The following is a 20,487-nucleotide window of genomic DNA, read 5'->3' as shown; positions in this document are numbered from 1 at the left end:
TGTACTAGAATATTTTTATGTTGTTCTAAAACTAATACCTCCTGCCAAATGTGAATAGATGTCAGTGATTTAGTAATGCATATGTAAGAACAATGACTATCCTAAATAGTTTTCCTGTGTAAGTTATGTGTAGGTCTGTAGTCCACCAATGTACTGATAAACTTAATTATGAATTCTAAATACACAGGGATTTAATGTATGTCCTGCGAGAGTATCAATAGGGATTCCCATGGATGCAAAAGAGGGGTTGTTGAGTATATGCCTTAAATAGTTTCATCTTGCACTTCATGAGGAAGTCTTACTGTCTTTGAGTACATGTTGTTTATATAGCAGTGTTTTGTTTTGCCCCTGAAAAATAGTGCTCCACAATGAGCTCATATGCAATCCAACTTTCCAAGCAGTGTTCATCTAACAAACTTTAATGTGAGGCTGTAAAAGCAATGTTTGTATCTGAGTGGGAATTCTGAGGCATCATAGCGTGAGCCATCATGAGACACTGTAACTTGGGTCATGCTGTTGAGGGTGATGCCACCTTTTGAGGTAACAGCATCCAGGACTTTGTTTTGGTTTAGGAGTGTCTGACTTGCATGTGAGATGAATACCATCAGCTATCCTGTCCAATGTAAGTTGCTGTTGTGGAGTTTCTTCATACATAGACTGCATGCACCTCTTATGAAACATAGCTCTCCTGGTAACCCTGTCAAGGTTACTGTAGTGTTGTGTTGCTGCTGAGTTTGTTTTCGTGTCAGAAATGCAGTGTGATTACCTGGCTGCTGTTGATATCAGCAGTGTCGCAATGCCACTGTTGTGGCATTTCTGTCAGCAGCAGATGTGCCATTGAATTTCCTGTTATCTGATGCATGCTGCCACATCTGTGTTTGCTGTGAGAAGGAATGAAATTCTAATTTTGGGGCTGTCATGGTGCACATGTCAAATTCATGGATCATATTGTGTATGTTATGGCATAGGCTATTGATTATGACCAAGACCAAGCTTCAAGGTCCAGAGGTGTGTGAATATTTGTGTATTTTATGTATAAAATGATAGAGGTTGCTATCATTTTATACAGAGATAGCAGAACATCTGAAAGGCTTGATTTCACTTTTTCAAGTACAGCATATTAACATTTTAATTTTTGGGACCTCTAGTCTCAAATCAGAAGCACTTTTGAGTACTCTTAAATACAGTATAAAACTACTATTTGTGTAGAATAGTAAAAAGTGTGGTTTCAGTCTGTGCTAATTTTAAACCCACATAGAGTGTCTTGCAGCACAGGTGACCCCAAGCTTACTGCATTGTAATTTTTTTTTTTTTTTTTTAACGAGTCTTAGGATGTAATTCTGTTTCTAAGTCGAAATGAGTTTATCACAAATAGTTGCACAGGTTTTTTGGCATTTTATAGAGATACTTAAATAACTGATATACCAGTAGGTACTGGTTGGATATGGTGACTGATAAGGCTGTGGCATATAGATACCATCTTTGTCATGCTCATTTAAACTATTTGGCAAATACTAAGGTGCAGATGGAGCAAAGTTTATTAATCATTTACTGTTACATGTACTTGAGCTATACGTGTACTTGTGCAGTGTTTTGATGTTCATTGTAAAGTATGATTCTTTTGATCATATCACACTCTCCCATTTGTCAGAAAACCATTATCTAACACAGGGGTGGGCAAAGTCGTTCCTGGAAGGCTGCAGTGCCTGCAGGTTTTTGTTCCAACCCAATGGCCTAAGAAGAAACACTTATTGCTCAAAAAACACTTCTGCTTCATTTTAGTTGACTCACTCATTAAGATTTTGAACCCTTATTGCTTATTTTATTCTTAAACAGCTATATTCTCAGTTTTTAATTGCTCCTTATTAGAAATAAAATTAGCAAATGACTGAAGAAAGCAGCAGTTCTCCATTCAGCTTGTTACCATTTGCACCTCTGTGTATTTATCATGCACTATTTGGTTTAATTAAATACTTGGAAGAAAAATGAAGAGAAAAAAGTGAAAGACTGAGAATAACTCCTCCATTTTCGACTTCAAATCATTGGATGATATCCTTAGAAAGAAAGAAGGATATGAGAATGACCTGACACGACAGAGTTAAAGCACTAATAAGCCATGAAATGTAATTATTGGCAAGAATTGTTTTCTAATTAAGCAAGTGGGTTGGATCAAAAACCTGCAGCCACTGCGGCCCTCCAGGACTGACTTTGCCCACCCCTGATCTAACATGTATAGCCATATGTATCTGGAACTATTAGGTGTAACACTACTGCCTCATAGAGCTTCTTCAGTTTGAATTCCTTCCACAGGTAAACATATACACACACACACACAGCGTATTTTTATATTTATATATACTAGGGGGCATGGCCCCTGCTTGCTTTGCTTGCCAACCCCTGTGCTTGCGCTACTTGCTAACCTTTATGCGGTTCTGCCACTCGCATATTTTACATTACAGCGAGTAATTAACCATATTAAAAAAATATTAAAACTTAATAATTTGAATGTAAATTATGTTTCATGTTGCGTTAGAGTTATTCATTGCATAATAAGATTTTGTTCTGTTTAGCTTTGAAATTAACAGGCAAAAACTTTTTAAACTTACACTTTTACTGTAAAAACAATTTTTTGAATAAAATTTTCGTCAATATCGCATTGAATTGTGATTCTGTGTTTGGACTTTCGTCGTGACCATGCCACATATAACTGCACGTGATTGAATTTCATTTCTTTCTCTCTATTAAAACAACTCTTTCGAATGTTTGGCTGTGAGATTTGTAAATTGTCTTTGCAAAAGCTATTCTAACAGTAAACTGTTAAAGTTTTAATACGAATGGCATATCAAGATCTCCTTTGTTGTCTGACATTATCCCCTGAAGTTATAATACATTACCTTTCTTGGATACATCCTTCTTTCTACAGTAATTCGTGTGGAGGAAGACCAGACGGTGTTAACTGTTATAGATATTCTTCGGAATATTGTAAGTTGATGTTTTCATCTTCTGCACGATCATCACCAACTGTTTTAGCATAGTCTATTGATACGCATTTAACCAGTTTTCAGTGTAGCTGATCATCATTTTTGGAGTTAATTTGTTTGACTTCGTTTCTCGGTGCTAGGATTGCCCGTGTACTCATTTTTACTGTTGATAACCCTTTGTGATGAAATGTCTCGTGTCGTCGGAGCAAGAACTGTGTCTGTCAAAAGCATTCACGTAAATGAGAGGTGAGAGTACTGTGTGAGTGGTTTTCTATGGTTGAGAGGAGGGCGTGACTTGAAACATCTCATGGCCAAAGTCTTGACTCGCAGGACTTGAAAGAATCTTCCAAAAAGTCTTGTCTTCCAATAAGTCTTGTCTCGTCACAGGATTTTTTTTTATTATAATAGAGAGATTTATATTTATATTTTTTTCCCCACCATGGTTGCTTAAGAGTTGTATATATACATATCCTGCATTTCTAAAAAAGAACACATTCCCAGGGAGCAAACACCAGGGTGTTTAGTAGCAACTACCAGGCTTAATTCAGCACCGTTTAATCTTCAGTCTAGCCATTGCCTCAACTGAACTGCATATGCAGCAGCAACAACAACAACATTTATTTATGTTGCACATTTTCATACAAATGATGTAGCTCAAAGTGCTTTACAGAAAGAGGAAAAAAAGACAAAATAAATAAGAAAATAGAATTCGGGAACAATATTTAACATAGAGTGGGCGGCACGGTGGCGCAGTGGGTAGCGCTGCTGCCTCGCAGTTGGGAGACCTGGGGACCCGGGTTTGCTTCCCGGGTCCTCCCTGCGTGGAGTTTGCATGTTCTCCCCGTGTCTGCGTGGGTTTCCTCCGGGCACTCCGGTTTCCTCCCACAGTCCAAAGACATGCAGGTTAGGTGGATTGGCGATTCTAAATTGGCCCTAGTGTGTGCTTGGTGTGTGGGTGTGTTTGTGTGTGTGTCCTGCGGTGGGTTGGCACCCTGCCCGGGATTGGTTCCTGCCTTGTGCCCTGTGTTGGCTGGGATTGGCTCCAGCAGACCCCCGTGACACTGTGTTCGGATTCAGCGGGTTGGAAAATGGATGGATGGATGGATATTTAACATAGAATAAAAGTAAAGTCCGATGGCCAGGGAGGACAGAAAAAAACCAAAAAAACTCCAGATGGCTGGAGAAAAAAAAAAAAATCTGCAGGGGTTCCTAGGACTTTTGCACTCACACCTACACACACACACCCACCCTCTGTTGTTACCTGTTTTAAAATGATCTTTTTATAAAATGCTATCACTGACAGTGCAGTTAAGTGCAGTAGAAACGTGATATAGGATTTTATCTGTTTAAAATCTCTTGTATTTAAATGTGTTTTCGTTATTTTTATAATAATAAATGTATTTACATCATGTTGTAATTGGGGCCATGTATTTGTCACTGAGTATCGCAGGCCATGAATTATTCTTTTACATTTAGCTGACATTAACTTAATGGTGATGAAAAGGCGTAAACAAAAGGTTAAATGTACAAGGCAGAAAAAGTCTCTACTTACCTGAAAGGCTGTTTTAATAATCTGTGATTCGTGTAACAAAGGAAGGTGTGTTACATGAACATGTGCTCTTGCATAATGTTGTTCTTGCTACTGTCACACCTAGTTGTTTACTCATTTTTTCAGCACTTATAAAAATGAATGTTCTTCTGTTCACAGCAGCAGTGAGTGTGGTTTGTTTTGCCTCATTTCTATGGAAAGACATGGGTTAATTCTAAATGCATGATGATTTTATTCTGTAAAGAACATAAATTCGGATGAACCTAAATAGGCAACATATTGTATTAATACCAACTTGGCATCACTGCAGCTTTTGTTTGTGCACCATGCCAGTACTTAGATCATGGCAAGTAAAAAATATTAATATATAACCATACTCATTTCAGATTGTTTTGCTGTTTTTTGGTAAGATGTTTCAACAACTGTGCACTCAATTTGCATGCATAATTTTGGTAGAATGTGGTATGGAGCATTCTGTCACGTTTTGTTAGGCTTCTTGGTATGAAGCAGAATGAACTAGGAATTCACTAATGTATAATTTTAAGGTTACGTTTTCTCATGCTTTTCTCCACCTTCCCATAAGCTTATCCATGTGTTGACAAAATTAAACTTATCATTGAGCATATCATAGTTCTGTAAATTTTTAATAAAATTCCTTTTTCCTCCCAGCTGGTCCATGTGTTCCTTTTAATTAAATTTAAATTTAAATTTTAATTTATCAGTGGTGTAAGATTGCCACATCAGACACAATAAAACACATACCCACTCTTTTTCCTTATTAAACACAGACATAACAGATGCTTCTGACAAAAGTGCTTCAACAGTAACTCTCTGTAGTTATATTAAGTTTGCCTTGAATAAGTGCTAGTCACATGAAAATAGGAAGGCCTATTCGGCCATGCCTGCATACAACTCTGAGCATGGCAGTGGTTCAGCAAACTCGGTATCCATATCTTTCCTGGTGTTACCTGCTTTCAGGATAGTTTGTGCCCCTCATACATCTGAGTGTTTATACCTCTTTTGTTAAAACTGTTTTAATACTGAGTTAATCTTCAATAGGAGATAAGGAAACAAAGAGAAAACAGAGAATTCGTTCAGCTCCTTTTCAGTTGACTTAAATTCTTACAGTTACTGTTTACATAACTGAAGTCACTTTTCATGTAATGGTTGAGTCACTTGTCATAATCCCAAACTTTCTCCTTGCCATGAATTACTGCATCTACCCATTTCCTAACCAGTTTTTCCATTGTAGGTTAGAGAGAGCCAAAACTTAGTTAATGTATCTTACAACCCAAATCCGGGAGGAATAAACTGGGAGGCCCAGTCTCATGCATACCAAAACAGAAAAATCCAGGCAAGTCTAAGGTTGTCGGCTAACCTTATAAGCATGTCTTTTGATGTGGGGAAAAAAAATAGAATACCTTAAGAAAAACCTGCCTCATTTCTGATAATAACCAAGTGCAATTTCCAACATCTTGCCTGAAGAAGGGGCCTGAGTTGCCTCGAAAGCTTGCATATTGTAATCTTTTTAGTTAGCCAATAAAAGGTGTCATTTTGCTTGACTTTTCTCTACCTACATAAACACTATAAACACTTAAAAATCAATACTTTAAACAGCTACATTTTCTTTTCTGTCTGTCTGTCTGTCTGTCTGTCTGTGTGTTTAAAGGTATTTTCCTGCTTTATTAAGATAATCTATTTCAAAGATCATATGTGTTTTGAATATATTGTAACTCTCCATTACAGGATAAGAGAAATTTAGAGTGTTGATAGTTGCTGTTGCTATTAGGATATGCTAGTTGTTCCTGAAAGAATTTTAACTTGGCCTTTATGAAGTGTGGGGTTTTTGAAGTGACATTTATTTTATATGTGCTTAGAGATAGGAGTGCGAGATGCGTATCATCTATGATAATATTTTAATTGTTTTTTTAATGATGTGCAAGCTGCAGTTATTGAATATATAACTCAATTTGTAAAAAAAACATCAAAAACACACCTTGAGAGTCCATGCAATCACTGCCTCATATAACCTAACAGGATAGACTACTGCGCGTGTGTGCATGGTCAGCGCACCCAGGGCTGTCTTAATGCATGGGCACACTGGGTAGTTGCCCAGGGGCCCCACGAGCATAGGGGCCCCAAGCTAATCTTTGTATGCTGTGACTTGCTGAGTGGTTATGTCCAGTGCACTACTTTGCCCGGGGGCCTATAATGCTGTTAAGATGGCCCTGAGTCCACCACAAGTGAAACTAAAACTGAGTATGCAAACCACGCCAGGGGTACTGAGAAAAGCGCTATATAAATGTAATGAATTATTATTATTAAAACAGCCTCATAATCTACGTCATTAGAGTTAATTGCAAGACGTGGATCATCTTTACTCTTGTGGAGGTGGTCTGACTTTGAAAAGACTGATTTTGCTTAATACTAGAATCCCTGAAGCCTACCAAAAAACTTGGTATTACCGACCCACCTTAAATTCCTTTGCACCTCTCCATCAGCATTTTTTGTTTAGTAAATGTGTCGATCAGCACAAGCAGCCTGCAAGAACAGCCCTGATGATCTCAGGCAAAAAGTTCTCCCAGCTCAAGCCAAGGCTCCTTATCTGTGTGTGATGTGCCTGGAGTTGTATAGGGTAAATGATATAGTATATCATTATTTCGAATGCATGCATTTCATGTGTATTCTGTATCTACAAAGATCTGGGTAAGTGTAGGATGAAAGGAAATGCAAGAAATGCTGAACGCATACCTAAAGCAAAAACGTTTTCCATGTTATACTAATAATGATGTGAAGTGTATAATTGTGAAGAATTTAGTCCAAATATCAAATATAGTCCAAATATCAAATAAACACATGCACTTTTCAGATCAAGAATATATATCTTTTTATATCAAGAATATAATAAGTGGGGAAAAAAAACAGTTTACATGTTGTGTCAATGAGTTACAAACCCAAGCTGAAATGTCAATCGACAGAAAGCTAATACATATTCCTGGATGATGTAGAGGTATGAGCTGCTTCCTTATAACCGAAATGTTGCTGGTTGATGATTGGCTGCTCCGCGCTTTCAGTAGTGAGCTGCTATTATTATTACAGTAATATAATAAAAACATACATTTGATTTAAGTCTGTAACACCCGGTGTAAATTTTGGCTACTTCTAAAAGTTAGCACTTGTTTTTTTATTATTCAGTTTTATTCTCTCCGTGACATTCATATGATGCAACAAACTTGCCTCTCCCTCTCTGAGTTTGGGGCATTTATCTCCATTCTTTTCACAAGAGCAGCGATGACCACAGTGGATGCTGTGGCTGATACCTGTTTAGAACTGTTTGTTGTACCAGCAATCAAAAATATGAAGGCCTGTGATTGCTATCAGATTGGACAAAGGCAGGACCGTAACAATAGACAGCTTCTTCAGAGCTTTCACTGTCTAATAGACTGTTGTACCACAACATTGCACTGCTTGGCACCATAAAGTAGAATGGGACTTCAGTATGCAAGCAATTTGCCATGGTATTGTTTAGATCTGACAGTGTCATGCTGAAGGTGTATGCACCCAAAAAGAAGAAGCCTTTGATTTCAGTCTGTAACAGCCGGTGTAAAGTTTTGCTACCTGTAAAATATATCGCTGAAGGGGTGTAAGCAGACACACAAATGCTGGTGAATCATGATTGCTTGGTATCTTGCAGTCACTTGAATTTTTTGTTATTCAGTTTCATTCTTGAGTAAAAGCACACTTGTTTCATTACACCTTTGCAGAAGTGTTTATTTTATATTCTAGTAACCACCTGAATGAGATTGAATCTGTCTCTGCCTCTCTTGCACACACATACACACACACACACACACACACACACATTCATAAATGAAAATGTCACTATTTGAAAACACTATGCCATTTGAACATGAGTTGTCAATTGAACATGGCTTTTTTTTTTTTTTTTTTAATTCCTGATCTTGCCTGTACTGCAAGAAGTCTTTCCGCATTTTCAGTATCATGCAGTATCATGCACCATAATGCGGAGTACAGGCAAGATCGAGGAAAAAAAAAAAAAAAAACATGGATTCTGTAGTTAAATGATGACAATCTGTAAACTACATTGGAAATTTGCTGATAAGGACAGCTCAACAACTAACTTGTTTCACCATCTGCAAAGTGAAATTGTTCTAGTATGGAGTCCCGTGGTGTCAGGCAAAAAAAGAACTGTTAGAATGAATTAATTTGTTCAAACAAATTACGTAATTCATTCAAATGGATTATTTTTATTTATGTAAGAAGCATATCCCTATTGGGCGAAGTTTATTTCTCAAGCCGTCTTGGCTGGGGGTCCTTAACTGTTGTTTCCATTAGTCTCATCAGTAAGCTACAATCCATATTACTAACCGAAGGTTATGGACGCAGGGCGCATCGAAGCGCACGCGCACTGCACCGAGCCTGCTTTACCATGGCTACAACCTGTAAACTAAACCTGAGGTAAAGCGTGCACACCAGGTTGTACAGCTACCCGAACCACTTCAGCACGCGAATCCGCCGCCGAGTCAAACGCGGCGGCTAAAAACAATGAACGAAGGTGCCCACACAAAGAAACCGCTTTAGTTCAAATGTGGGTATTGAATTAAATGGAGACTTTACCATGCCTACGACCTGTGAACTAAACCTGAGGTGAAGCGTGCATGCCAGGTTGTACAGCCGCCCGGACGTGACCGGCCACACCACCGCATATACGACGACACAGCCATAAAAAAACAAAAACGAGACTGCATGAAGAAAAACAATAACAGAAGCGCGTTGAAATGAACTGTCCCAGAACGCACCCACCCTCCATGATTTTTCATCACGCACCGGCTTCCCCCCTGGGAATGGCCCATACTGCTTTCGCGTGTGTTGACAAATATTGCATCGGATTGGAACAGTACACCCTGAGCCAAATCATCACCGCAAATTTGTCCATATGTACGTGTTACATCTAGATGACGCAGTATATCAACCACAGAGCTAATAATGAGAAACGTAGCTGAAGTCATAAACAATCATCCATTAGCTAACTCTATAAAATTGCTACATGAGGTTGAAAAGCAAGCCAATACAAAAGCAGAGGCGAACGGTGTGGCACCAACTACAATTGCCTTAGTGCTAATAAAGGACAAAGAACAGGATCCGAGACGATACAACGTTCCCATCGTTAATGAAGTGGCAATTGTGTTTCAAAGTGATGGCGGTGAGCCTCCGTTTCACCGCGATATTGTCATGCATTTACATCCTGATGGAAACAAAGCGCCTACAACGCGCTTCTGAAACACCACAGCCACATGAGTCACAGCTCCAAAACGAAACCGCTTTAGTACAAATATGTTTATTTAATTAAATGATATTTCCCAGGACGTGCCCACCCTCCATAAGGTGATTGCCATTCTTGGATTTGCGATTCTTACGAGAATCGCGGGCTTGCTGGTTAATATCATATCCTGACCAAGCTAGATCAAAAAGACTTTTACAAACAGCATTTTAAAGGATGCAAAATATTGTCTAATTATCATTATTGTTAAGTCCCAGAAAAGAGAGAGAATTTTTTGCCAATATCACACACTCCTAGTTAATATCTTATGGTGAGGAGAAGTACAGTTTTCTCCTGTTTGAGACTTGGCCATATGGTGATGGGCTATCTCTTAATTTTTCGCTCAGGGTAGGCTTGGATCCTTCCTAAACTATTCAAACATAAGAAATATGACAGATTCATTACTATTGGCTGAACCATTTTTTTGTGAAAATGTGGTTTTTGATTTGTGCACAGCAATTGCAACCCTATTTCTATATGAAACATTCAAAAGGCCACAAACTGTAGATTTCAGTGTGTATAAACAATACTATGCATGCAAAATTTCCTAAACTTCAACTTGGTCATTTTTGTCAGAACCCCCTTTCATCTATACTTCCTGATATAATTTTTGAAACACCTTAAGGCCAAGATTTTAACTTGGATCATCTTTATTATACATGCACAGTTTCATTAAAATGGACATTTTGGAATAATATTAAATTTTTGGGTTGCCTCCCCATAGCATCTTCCATCCCAGATGAAACTTTTTAAAAACCCATATTGTCAATATTTCAGATTGGAACAACTGCAACCTTTCGTAAAATTGGTTGAGTTGTTTTTGTGTGAGTGTCAAACGAACAGACAATATGCTATACATCAGGACGAAATGAGATTTTTACTGAGCTAAATCGATTAAATGATATCAAATAAAGCCAACAAATTCAAAAAGACAGAAGAGAGTTTTCTGATTTTATTTATGTTTTCCATCCCATGAGTCATTATTGAATCCACCTAAACTACCAGACTCTAACCTGACAGCATCATGCACGTGGCAGAAATAAAACCAGGCACAAAGTTTATTTCTCAAATTAAATTGTGCAGGATCTCTGGCCAGTTGTCCTTTTAAATATGACATATCTGAAATATCTTATGGAGAGTTCAAATCTATGTTGAAGTCTGCCTGTATAAGCAGTTGACATAATTGCAAGTTTCAGGCTGAGCTTGTCACTCTGCTTGTGTTTCAGTAACTTGCACTGGGAACTTGTTTTTCTGTCAGAAGCAGCTATTAAAATAATCTTTACCAAGGTGAATTTGAAAGAGTAATGTACACATGATCATAATGACCCTATAAATTAGTTAGTATTTGAGGATGCACAGAATGTTTTTCTTTTTTTAAGACAGATAATGTGAAACATTCACCAGAGGTTTTAAATAGAAATGTATGAAATTTCAGCATGTTGCACAATGTCTTCTACTTGAGATCTTTATGACAGTTTAATTTTCTCTACAAATTTCTTGAAGGTTAAGTGTACGTAATTTCAATTAAATTGGTTCACAGGAAGCAGTGTTTTATGCATATGGACAGATAGAAATAGTTACTTTGTATTTTATGCAAAATACCTAGTAAAATACAGTGCATCCGGAAAGTATTCACAGCGCATCACTTTTTCCACATTTTGTTATGTTACAGCCTTATTCCAAAATGGATTAAATTCATTTTTTTCTTCAGAATTCTATACACAACACCCCATAATGACAATGTGAAAAAAGTTTACTTGAGATTTTTGCAAATGTATTAAAAACAAAAAAAATTGAAAAAGCACATGTACATAAGTATTCACAGCCTTTGCCATGAAGCTCAAAATTGAGCTCAGGTGCATCCTGTTTCCCCTGATCATCCTTGAGATGTTTCTGCAGCTTAATTGGAGTCCACCTGTGGTAAATTCAGTTGATTGGACATGATTTGGAAAGGCACACACCTGTCTATATAAGGCCCCACAGTTGACTGTTCATGTCAGAGCACAAACCAAGCATGAAGTCAAAGGAATTGTCTGTAGACCTCCGAGACAGGCACAAATCTGGGTAAGGTTACAGAAACATTTTCTGCTTTGAAGGTCCCAATGAGCACAGTGGCCTCCATCATCCGTAAGTGGAAGAAGTTTGAAACCACCAGGACGCTTCCTAGAGCTGGCCGGCCATCTAAACTGAGCGATCGGGTGAGAAGGGCCTTAGTCAGGGAGGTGACCAAGAACTCGATGGTCACTCTGTCAGAGATCCAGAGGTCCTCTGTGGAGAGAGGAGAACCTTCCAGAAGGACAACCATCTCTGCAGCAATCCACCAATCAGGCCTATATGGTAGAGTGGCCAGACGGAAGCCACTCCTTAGTAAAAGGCACATGGCAAAAGGCACCTGAAGGACACTCAGACCATGAGAAAGAAAATTCTCTGGTCTGATGAGACAAAGATTGAACTCTTTGGTGTGAATGCCAGGCGTCACGTTTGGAGGAAACCAGGCACCGCTCATCACCAGGCCAATACCATCCCTAAAGGGAAGCATGGTGGTGGCAGCATCATGCTGTGGGGATGTTTTTCAGCGGCAGGGACTGGGAGACTAGTCAGGATAAAGGTAAAGATGACTGCAGCAATGTACAGAGACATCCTGGATGAAAACCTGCTCCAGAGCGCTCTTGACCTCAGACTGGGGCGACGGTTAATCTTTCAGCAAGACAACGACCCTAAGCACACAGCCAAGATATCAAAGGAGTGGCTTCAGGACAACTCTGTGAATGTCCTTGAGTGGCCCAGCCAGAGCCCAGACTTGAATCCGATTGAACATCTCTGGAGAGATCTTAAAATGGCTGTGCACCGACGCTTCCCATCCAACCTGATGGAGCTTGAGAGGTGTTGCAAAGAGGAATGGGCGAAACTGGCCAAGGATAGGTGTGCCAAGCTTGTGGCATCATATTCAAAAAGACTTGAGGCTGTAATTGCTGCCAATGGTGCATCGACAAAGTATTGTGCAAAGGCTGTGAATACTTATGTACATGTGATTTCTCAGTTTTTTTTTTTTTTTTAATAAATTTGCAAAAACCTCAAGTAAACTTTTTTCACGTTGTCATTATGGGGTGTTGTGTGTAGAATTCTGAGGAAAAAAATGAATTTAATCCATTTTGGAATGAGGCTGTAACATAACAAAATGTGGAAAAAATGATGCGCTGTGAATACTTTCCGGATGCACTGTAAATAACAATCCTACAAACATTAATTTGCAATCATTCTAATTAACAGCAGCTCAAAACAGCTGTTTAAAGCTGATCCTCTGGCTAGGACATTGGATATCTCTGGGCATGGTTCCTGCGGCTGATCCTCCATTTAGCTGTGAACCACCCTATCTCACAGAGATTGCACAGGTGGTGAACCAGCTGAGGGTAGGGAAGGCTTGCAGGGATCTGTGGTATCCAGTGTGAACTTCTTCAGGCTGTGGTAAGGTTCTCCTCCTGGCATTACAAGCAATCTTTGCTTCCATTTGGGTGATGGGCATATTCCAACTGACTGGAAAACAGGAATTGTCATCCCTATCTCGAAAGGGAAGTGTGATCACCAGGATTGTGGCAACTACAGGGAGATAACACTGCTGTCTTTGCCGGGTAAGGTCCTTGCTAGTGTCATCCTGAATAGGATCTGTGATCACTTGCTCACCTACCAGCGACCGGAGCAGTCTGGTTTTACAGCTAAGAAGTCTATCATCAACTGCATCTTGGCACTGAGGGTTCCCATGGAATGTAAACGCAAATATCAGCAGAGTTTCTTTGCAGCTTTTGATGATTTTCGTAAAGGGTTCGAATCAGTTGATCGTGCTTCCCTGTGGGACATCCTGAGACTTCACGGGATCCCCTCAGGGTTGCTGGATATCATGGCTGGCCTGTACACTGCTACTGTGAGTGCTGTATAGAGTGGAGTCAGAACCTCTGTGTTTTTCCCAATTGATTCTAGGGTTTTTCAGGGGTGTGTTCTTGCTCTTACTCTGTTCAGTACTTGCATCGACAGGGTGCTGGGTAAGTTCGTGGGGTCCAGCAGTTGTGGAGCATCTGTTGGTGAAGAAAGATTCACTGATCTTGACTTTTCTGACGATGCTGTGATCTTCGCGGAGTCAATGGAGGCTTTGATCAGGGCTTTCAAGAGACTGAGTGAGGAGTCTGAGTGTCTGGGCTTGCGAGTGTCCTGGATAAAAACCAAGATCCAGGCCTTTAATGACCTCTTAAGCACAGCCATCAGCAGTGTGTCTGTCTGTAGAGAGAGTGTCAACCTTATCGAGAGGTTTACTTACCTTGGCAGTGACATTCATCTTTCTGGTGACTCTTCCTATGAAGTCAGTAGGTGGATTAGGAGAGCATGGGGGGTCATGAGGAAAGGGGTGTGTGGTTCTCCCAATTTCTCTGTAAAAGGACAAAGGTCCAAGTCTTTAGAGTCCTGCGGCCTCATGTATAAATGGTGCCTACGCACAGAAATGTTGCGTACGAATGTTTCCATGCTCAAATCGCAATGTATAAAACCTAAACTTGGCGTAAAGCCACGCACATTTCCACGGTAACTCATACCTTGGCGTACGCAATTTCTCCGCTCGGTTTTGCAGACTGGTGGCACCCAGTGTCAAAGCATTGCTACTGTTCCTGTGTGCTCATCCTTTCTTTCTTAGCTTCACATTCCTGACGTGGCTTTATAAATACACTGAAATTAACTGCATATTGTTTATTAGTGTAATGCATCTGATTGTAATTAACCTGTAGCAATATAATGGTCCAGGGAATAGCCATAGTATTCCAAATACCATAACTGCTTTAGCATTGTTACGCTCACTGCATCTTGTTCTTCTTTTTGCTGCTCCCGTTAAGGGTTGCCACTGCGGATCATCTTTTTCCATATTACTCTCACTGCACCACTCGGAGTATTTATATCACTGTATCTGAGTGTGAATCACAGCAGCAGCTGATCGGAAAGAGAATTATCGGTATACAGTTTCAAGTACACACTACCTCAACCCTCAACCACGGCAAAAAGCGTCAAAGCCTTTCCTGTACGGACCTTGCGTTTCAGAAACAGTTTCATCCCAAGAACTATAAACGCACTCAATCAGTCCATCAAGTGCTCCTTGTAGAACTGTTTATACTTATAAGTACAATTACCTCACTGTAAACTTACACTACAGTTATAATATTGCACAACCTGCTCTACTTTATAAAGTGCGTATAGTGACAATATCTTTTTTTAAGATGAAACGCAGCAAAAAATGTTGCTTATAGTATACAGATAAAACTTTAACTTCATTTAAATAATCTGTACTGTTAATAATTAAACATGTGAGGACACGGTGCCGCAGCATATAGCTAGTTCACGGATAGCTCCTGCCTTGCGCTGTGTTCTTGCTGGTGCTGACGCGACACTGGAAGGATAAACGAATAGAATAATTAAACATGTACTACAAAGATATTTCAATGTTCCTTAAAAGTTTTAAAGAATCGGCGTTCTAAGCTTACAGATGGTTTAACGTCTATTACAGAGCTGATTGTGTGGCGATTGGGTATTTGGAGAAAGAAAAGTAAGTAGAGGAATTGGAGGTTAGTACGTTTGAAAGAGACAGTACTTCTGTAATAAATTATTTCATCGAAGGTCGTGCATGGTGCAGCAAGCCTCTTGCGTGAGATATGAACAAGCACTGTGCCACCGTGTTCCCATGTTTAATAACATGCTTTCATTCCTATCATCATGAAAATGATATCACGTATACGTCTCAGTATTTTAATTATTCAGAGAGCTGTAATATCTCGAATGTAATGGATTCTGTGTCCTGTCAGAGAAAGAGAAAGAACGGAAGCACGTAGTGATTCACACACACAGAGCACATAGAAGATCAAATACAGAACAAAGCATTTAACATGCTACTTGAGAAACTAGTAAAATAAACGATTTTAAGATGAAGTTTATGATGTTCTACTTTAATGGCAAAATAAACTATGTGATTAAAGTGGAAATTTCGAGATTAAAGTTGACATTTCGTGCGTTTTTTCCCACTGTGTGCCTATTTTTTTTCTCTGTAACCTAATAAGCTTTCATATGACACTCAGACGGTGGGTTACGACTTGCCTTTTCACGGCGACTTTAATATGTGATTTCTTTTTTATTTCGGGCACTGTGCGACTTTGCGAACTTGATCTTTCGAGTTTCTCCGACACTCTGTCACTCGATCAACTTTCTTTTGTTGATTATACCACTGTTTACACCAACAAATAGTATGTTTTTCCTTTGCCTCCACTTGGTATTCACTGAAATTCTTATATTTTCCCCTGTGCTTTTTCCATTGTCTTTTCACAGAAGGCTATTTATATTGATTTGCATATTCAAAGAGGCGTAATTCTGGGAGGAGTTGGGGGCGGGACAGAAGGTGCGTGCACGTGCGTTACTTTTCACGCTGATCGGGATTTATGTAGTGGAAGAACGTGAAAGTTTGCGTGCGCACAGATTCCTGCATCTAGATTTTTCTGTGCATACGCACAATCCCGCTTTTGTGCTTACGCCATGTTATAGTGTGAGTTCTACGCACTGCGTTATACATGAGGCCCCTGGTGCTTCCTGTCTTGCTGTATGGTCGAAAGACATGGACGCTGTCCAGTGACCGGAGACAAAGACTGGACTTCTTTGGTACTGTGTCTCTTCGGAGAATCCTTGGGTACCGCTGGTTTGACTTTGTGTCAAATGAGTGGTTGCTCATGGAGTCCCAAATGAGGCACATTACCTGCATTGTGAGGGAGTGTCGGTTACAGCATTACAGCCATGTGGTGCGATTCCCCGAGGTTGATCTGCCTTGCAGGATCCTCATTGTTGAGGATTCGAGTGCTGGACCAGGCCAAGGAGACACCCATTTAACACCTGGCTGCAGCAGATAGTTGGCCATTTCCGGAGATTGGAACTGGACCATGTATCTGTCTGGGGGGTTTCCAACCAGGATCCCAAGCTGTTTTGTCATGTGGTACGTGCTGCAACACGCTGTACCAGTGCATGCTCCCCAACCTGACCTGATTCTAATTAGATTGAAAAATTGTCATGTCTTCAGTCATCATGTTCCTGCTAGAATGATACGTAAATAAGTTTTGTTGTAAAGAATTCAATATAATATAATTATACCATACATCGCAATTATATGCAATTAGTATTTGTTGCTCCTGATGAGACGGCAGATGGTGTCCTGGGTGATCTCCTCCCAGATCTGGATAAGGACATCAGTGAATTACTGGATAGTCTGTGGTGCTACTTACTGGTGTCAGATGCACTGATGCATAATGAGAAAAGCGCTATATAAATGTAATGAATTATTATTATTATTATAATGTCTCAGAGGTTGTCAATTGGATTCAGGTCTGGGGAACAGAATGCGGGCTAGTCAATGGCATCAATGCTTTCATCATCCAGGAACTGACCAAACACACTCAGGCCACATGAGGCCGGGCATTGTCCTGCATCTGGGGGAACCCAGAGCCCACTACACCCAACGTAAGGTCTGACAATGGCTCTGAGGATTTCTTGCCGGTACCTAACAGCAGCCAGGTTAATGTAGCCTACCACATGGAGGTATGTGTGACCCTCCAAGGTATGCCTTCCCAGACCGTCACTGACCAACCACCAAACCGGTCATGCTTTATGATGTTGCAGACGCATAATGTTCACTACGGCATTCCAGACTCTTTCACATCTGTCACATGTGCCTCTATGAAGAGAATGGGGCGCCAATGTCAGAGCTGCCAATTGTTGTATTCTCTGGCGAATCCCAGTCGAGCTGCACGGTGATGGGCTGTGAGCACAGGTCCTACTCAAGGACATCTGGCCCTTATGCCACCTTCATGGAGTCTGTTTCTAACAGTTTTGACAGAAACACACTATTAGCCAGCTGGAGGTCATTTGGTAGGGCTCTGGCAGTGCTCCTCCTGTCCCACCTTGCACAAAGGAGCAGATACTGGTCCTGCTGCTAGGTTGGTGCCTTTCAATGGCCCTGTCCAGCTCTCCCTGTGTAACAGCCCATCTCCTGGTATCTCCTTCATGTTCTTGAGACTGGGCTAGGAGACACAGCAAACCTTCTTGCGACGACATGTATAGATGTGCCATCCTGGAGGAGCTGGACTACCTGTTCAACCTGAATTGGTTGCAGGTACTTTCTCATGCTACCAGTAGTGACATGGACACTAGCAAAACGCAAAACTAGAGGAGAATCAGTCAGGAAGGATAAGGAGAGAGCAATTGTCTGTGGTCACCACCTGTAAAACCATTCTCTTTTTGGGGGTTGTCTTGCTGTTGCCTCTCCATTGCACCTGTTGTCACTTTTATTTGCATCAAAGCAGGTGAAACTGATTCACAGTTGCTTATGCTTCCTAACTGGATAGATTTGTATCCCTGAAGCTCAACTGACTTGGTGTTAGACTATGATGATTAAGAGCTTCAATCATTTTTTGAGCTGTGTGTGTGTGGGGGTGTGTGTGTGTGTGTGTGTGTGTGTGTGTGTAAAATTACCCCAAGGCCACTGGGAACTCCTTCAGGAACTCCCAGAGGATCCCAGAACAACATCCAAAGAATCGCCAGCCTCTCTAACTGCATCTAAGGTCAGTGTTCATGACTCCATGATAAAAAAGAGACTGAGTCAAAATGGGATTAATGGGGGAGTAGCAAGGTGGAGATCTAATTTTTCCAAGACTAACATTAGTGCTTATCTCACGTTTACTTAGGTGAACTCCTTTTGGAATAATGTTCTATGGACAGACGAGTCAAAAATAGACCTGTATGGATGACACAGATCCTACTATGTCTGGCATAAAGCTAATGCTGAGTTTGACAGTAAAAGCATCATACTTACTTGGGGTAATTGTGTGATGATGATGGGGAGGTGTTGCTACCTCAGGTCCTGGAAGACTGGCTGTTACTGAAGAAAGTATGAATTCTGCACTGGACCAGATAGTCTCTTTAAGAATATTCTGATAATCTGTCTGTGACCAAAAAGTGTAATTGGTTTATGCAATACGGCAATAACCCAAAACAAAATTGAAGTCTTGAAGTGGCCTAGTTAAAGTTCTGACTTGAAATTATTAGAAGTACTGTGGAAGGACCAGAAATTAGCAGTTCACAGACACAAAAATGCCAATGTGTCTGAATTAAAGCAGTTCTTCAAAGAATAGTGGGTTAAAATTCTTTAACAACATTGTGATTCTTGCTGCTAAAGGTGCTTTAATGAAGTTATGAAACTATTGTGGCAAATACTTTTTCACATGGATAATAGAAGTTCTTTTTAAGTTTGTTCCTTAAAAATAAATATTTAAAAACTGTATTGCATGTTCACTTTAGTCCTCTTTCTCTAATGTTACATTTTTTCTAAAGGTCTGAGGCAATTCATTGTGTTAAATACGCTAAAACAGGATATTAAGAAGGGGCCAATACTTTTTCACAGCACACTCGTGGAGTCTTGATCACAGATGAATCATTTTGACTATATGTGAATTAACGGATACATCTGTTTTTGAGTCTGCTGATATGGCATTGAATTTTACAATATCACCTTCTAGATGGGTTGTGTTGGAATCATAAATGTCTTCGTAAGGATGGGAAGATGGCTGTAGTAACAGACTAGTTAGTCTATTGTGACCACTCTCTACATGTCCTTCCAGTCGGCCAGAAAGCCATTGCTATAACAGATTATAATGCTGCTTAGTCAGTGTGCTTTCCATTGTCCCTGAGAAAGTTATCAAAAAGTGAAGGCACCATTCAGCTATTTTAGCACAAGTGATGGCATTGAATGGACCATGAACGATCCTCAATGATGTGGGCCTCAAAGAATTTAAAGCTGGTCATTTTTTCCATAACAATTCCTTTTATAAGCATATGACCCCATCTGAGTCTATTGAAGTCCATAAATCAGCTTAAAGAGCAGATTATTTTACATGCAGTGGTCTGGTTTTGAAATTGTGACTGGTAGATGTGTATTTCCCAAGAAATAAGATCTTCCAGTGAGGAAGTCCTGTATCCAGTTACACAATGACTGTTATTCAGTTCCAGGACATTAAGCTTTGTTACTAGTTTCAGGGAGAATGATGGTTTTAAATTCTGAGATGAAGTCAATAAATGGATTTTTGCAGAACTGTGTTTTTTGCCATGGTGGACTAGTGTAGCATGGGCTACTGTGAGAGCATACTGAATGTCTGTCTTACAAAGCATGTAAATTGATTCAAGTTCAATGTATCAGAAATACTTGACTTCATTTGTGCCATGACAAATTGCTTGAAGCACATCCTAATAATTGGGGTGGCCACCACTGTCCAGTAGTCATTCAGATATGTGTCCTGAAGCAAAACGGGACTGTAGCCTAAGCTAGACACATGATGAAGGTACCTACTAGCTAAGCGATAGGTGATCCAAGTCGTGGCAGTGGATGTCTTAGACAATTTATGTGAGAACTTCATCATCTTTCAAGGTGGTGTACAGCTGGCTGTTTCTGTGTTTGTTTTTATCCAGCAACACGCAAAGCTGTTAAAGTCATTTGGCAAGGAAAGCATTAGTGTTACTATATACTTTTGCTGCAGAGCATTAAATGATTATAGGTT

At 40.0% G+C, this 20,487-nt stretch overlaps 1 protein-coding gene across 2 annotated transcripts in view; it reads left to right on the top strand.

Annotated features, from left to right (window-relative positions):
- Nucleotides 1-20,487, top strand: part of g6pd (glucose-6-phosphate dehydrogenase) — a 114,902-nt gene that overhangs the window by 46,340 nt on the left and 48,075 nt on the right. The gene's annotated exons all lie outside the window — the stretch shown is intronic.

This window comes from Erpetoichthys calabaricus, chromosome 11, assembly GCF_900747795.2.
Source record: "Erpetoichthys calabaricus chromosome 11, fErpCal1.3, whole genome shotgun sequence".
NCBI lineage: Eukaryota > Metazoa > Chordata > Cladistia > Polypteriformes > Polypteridae > Erpetoichthys > Erpetoichthys calabaricus.
This window is presented reverse-complemented; position numbering and strand designations above follow the sequence as displayed.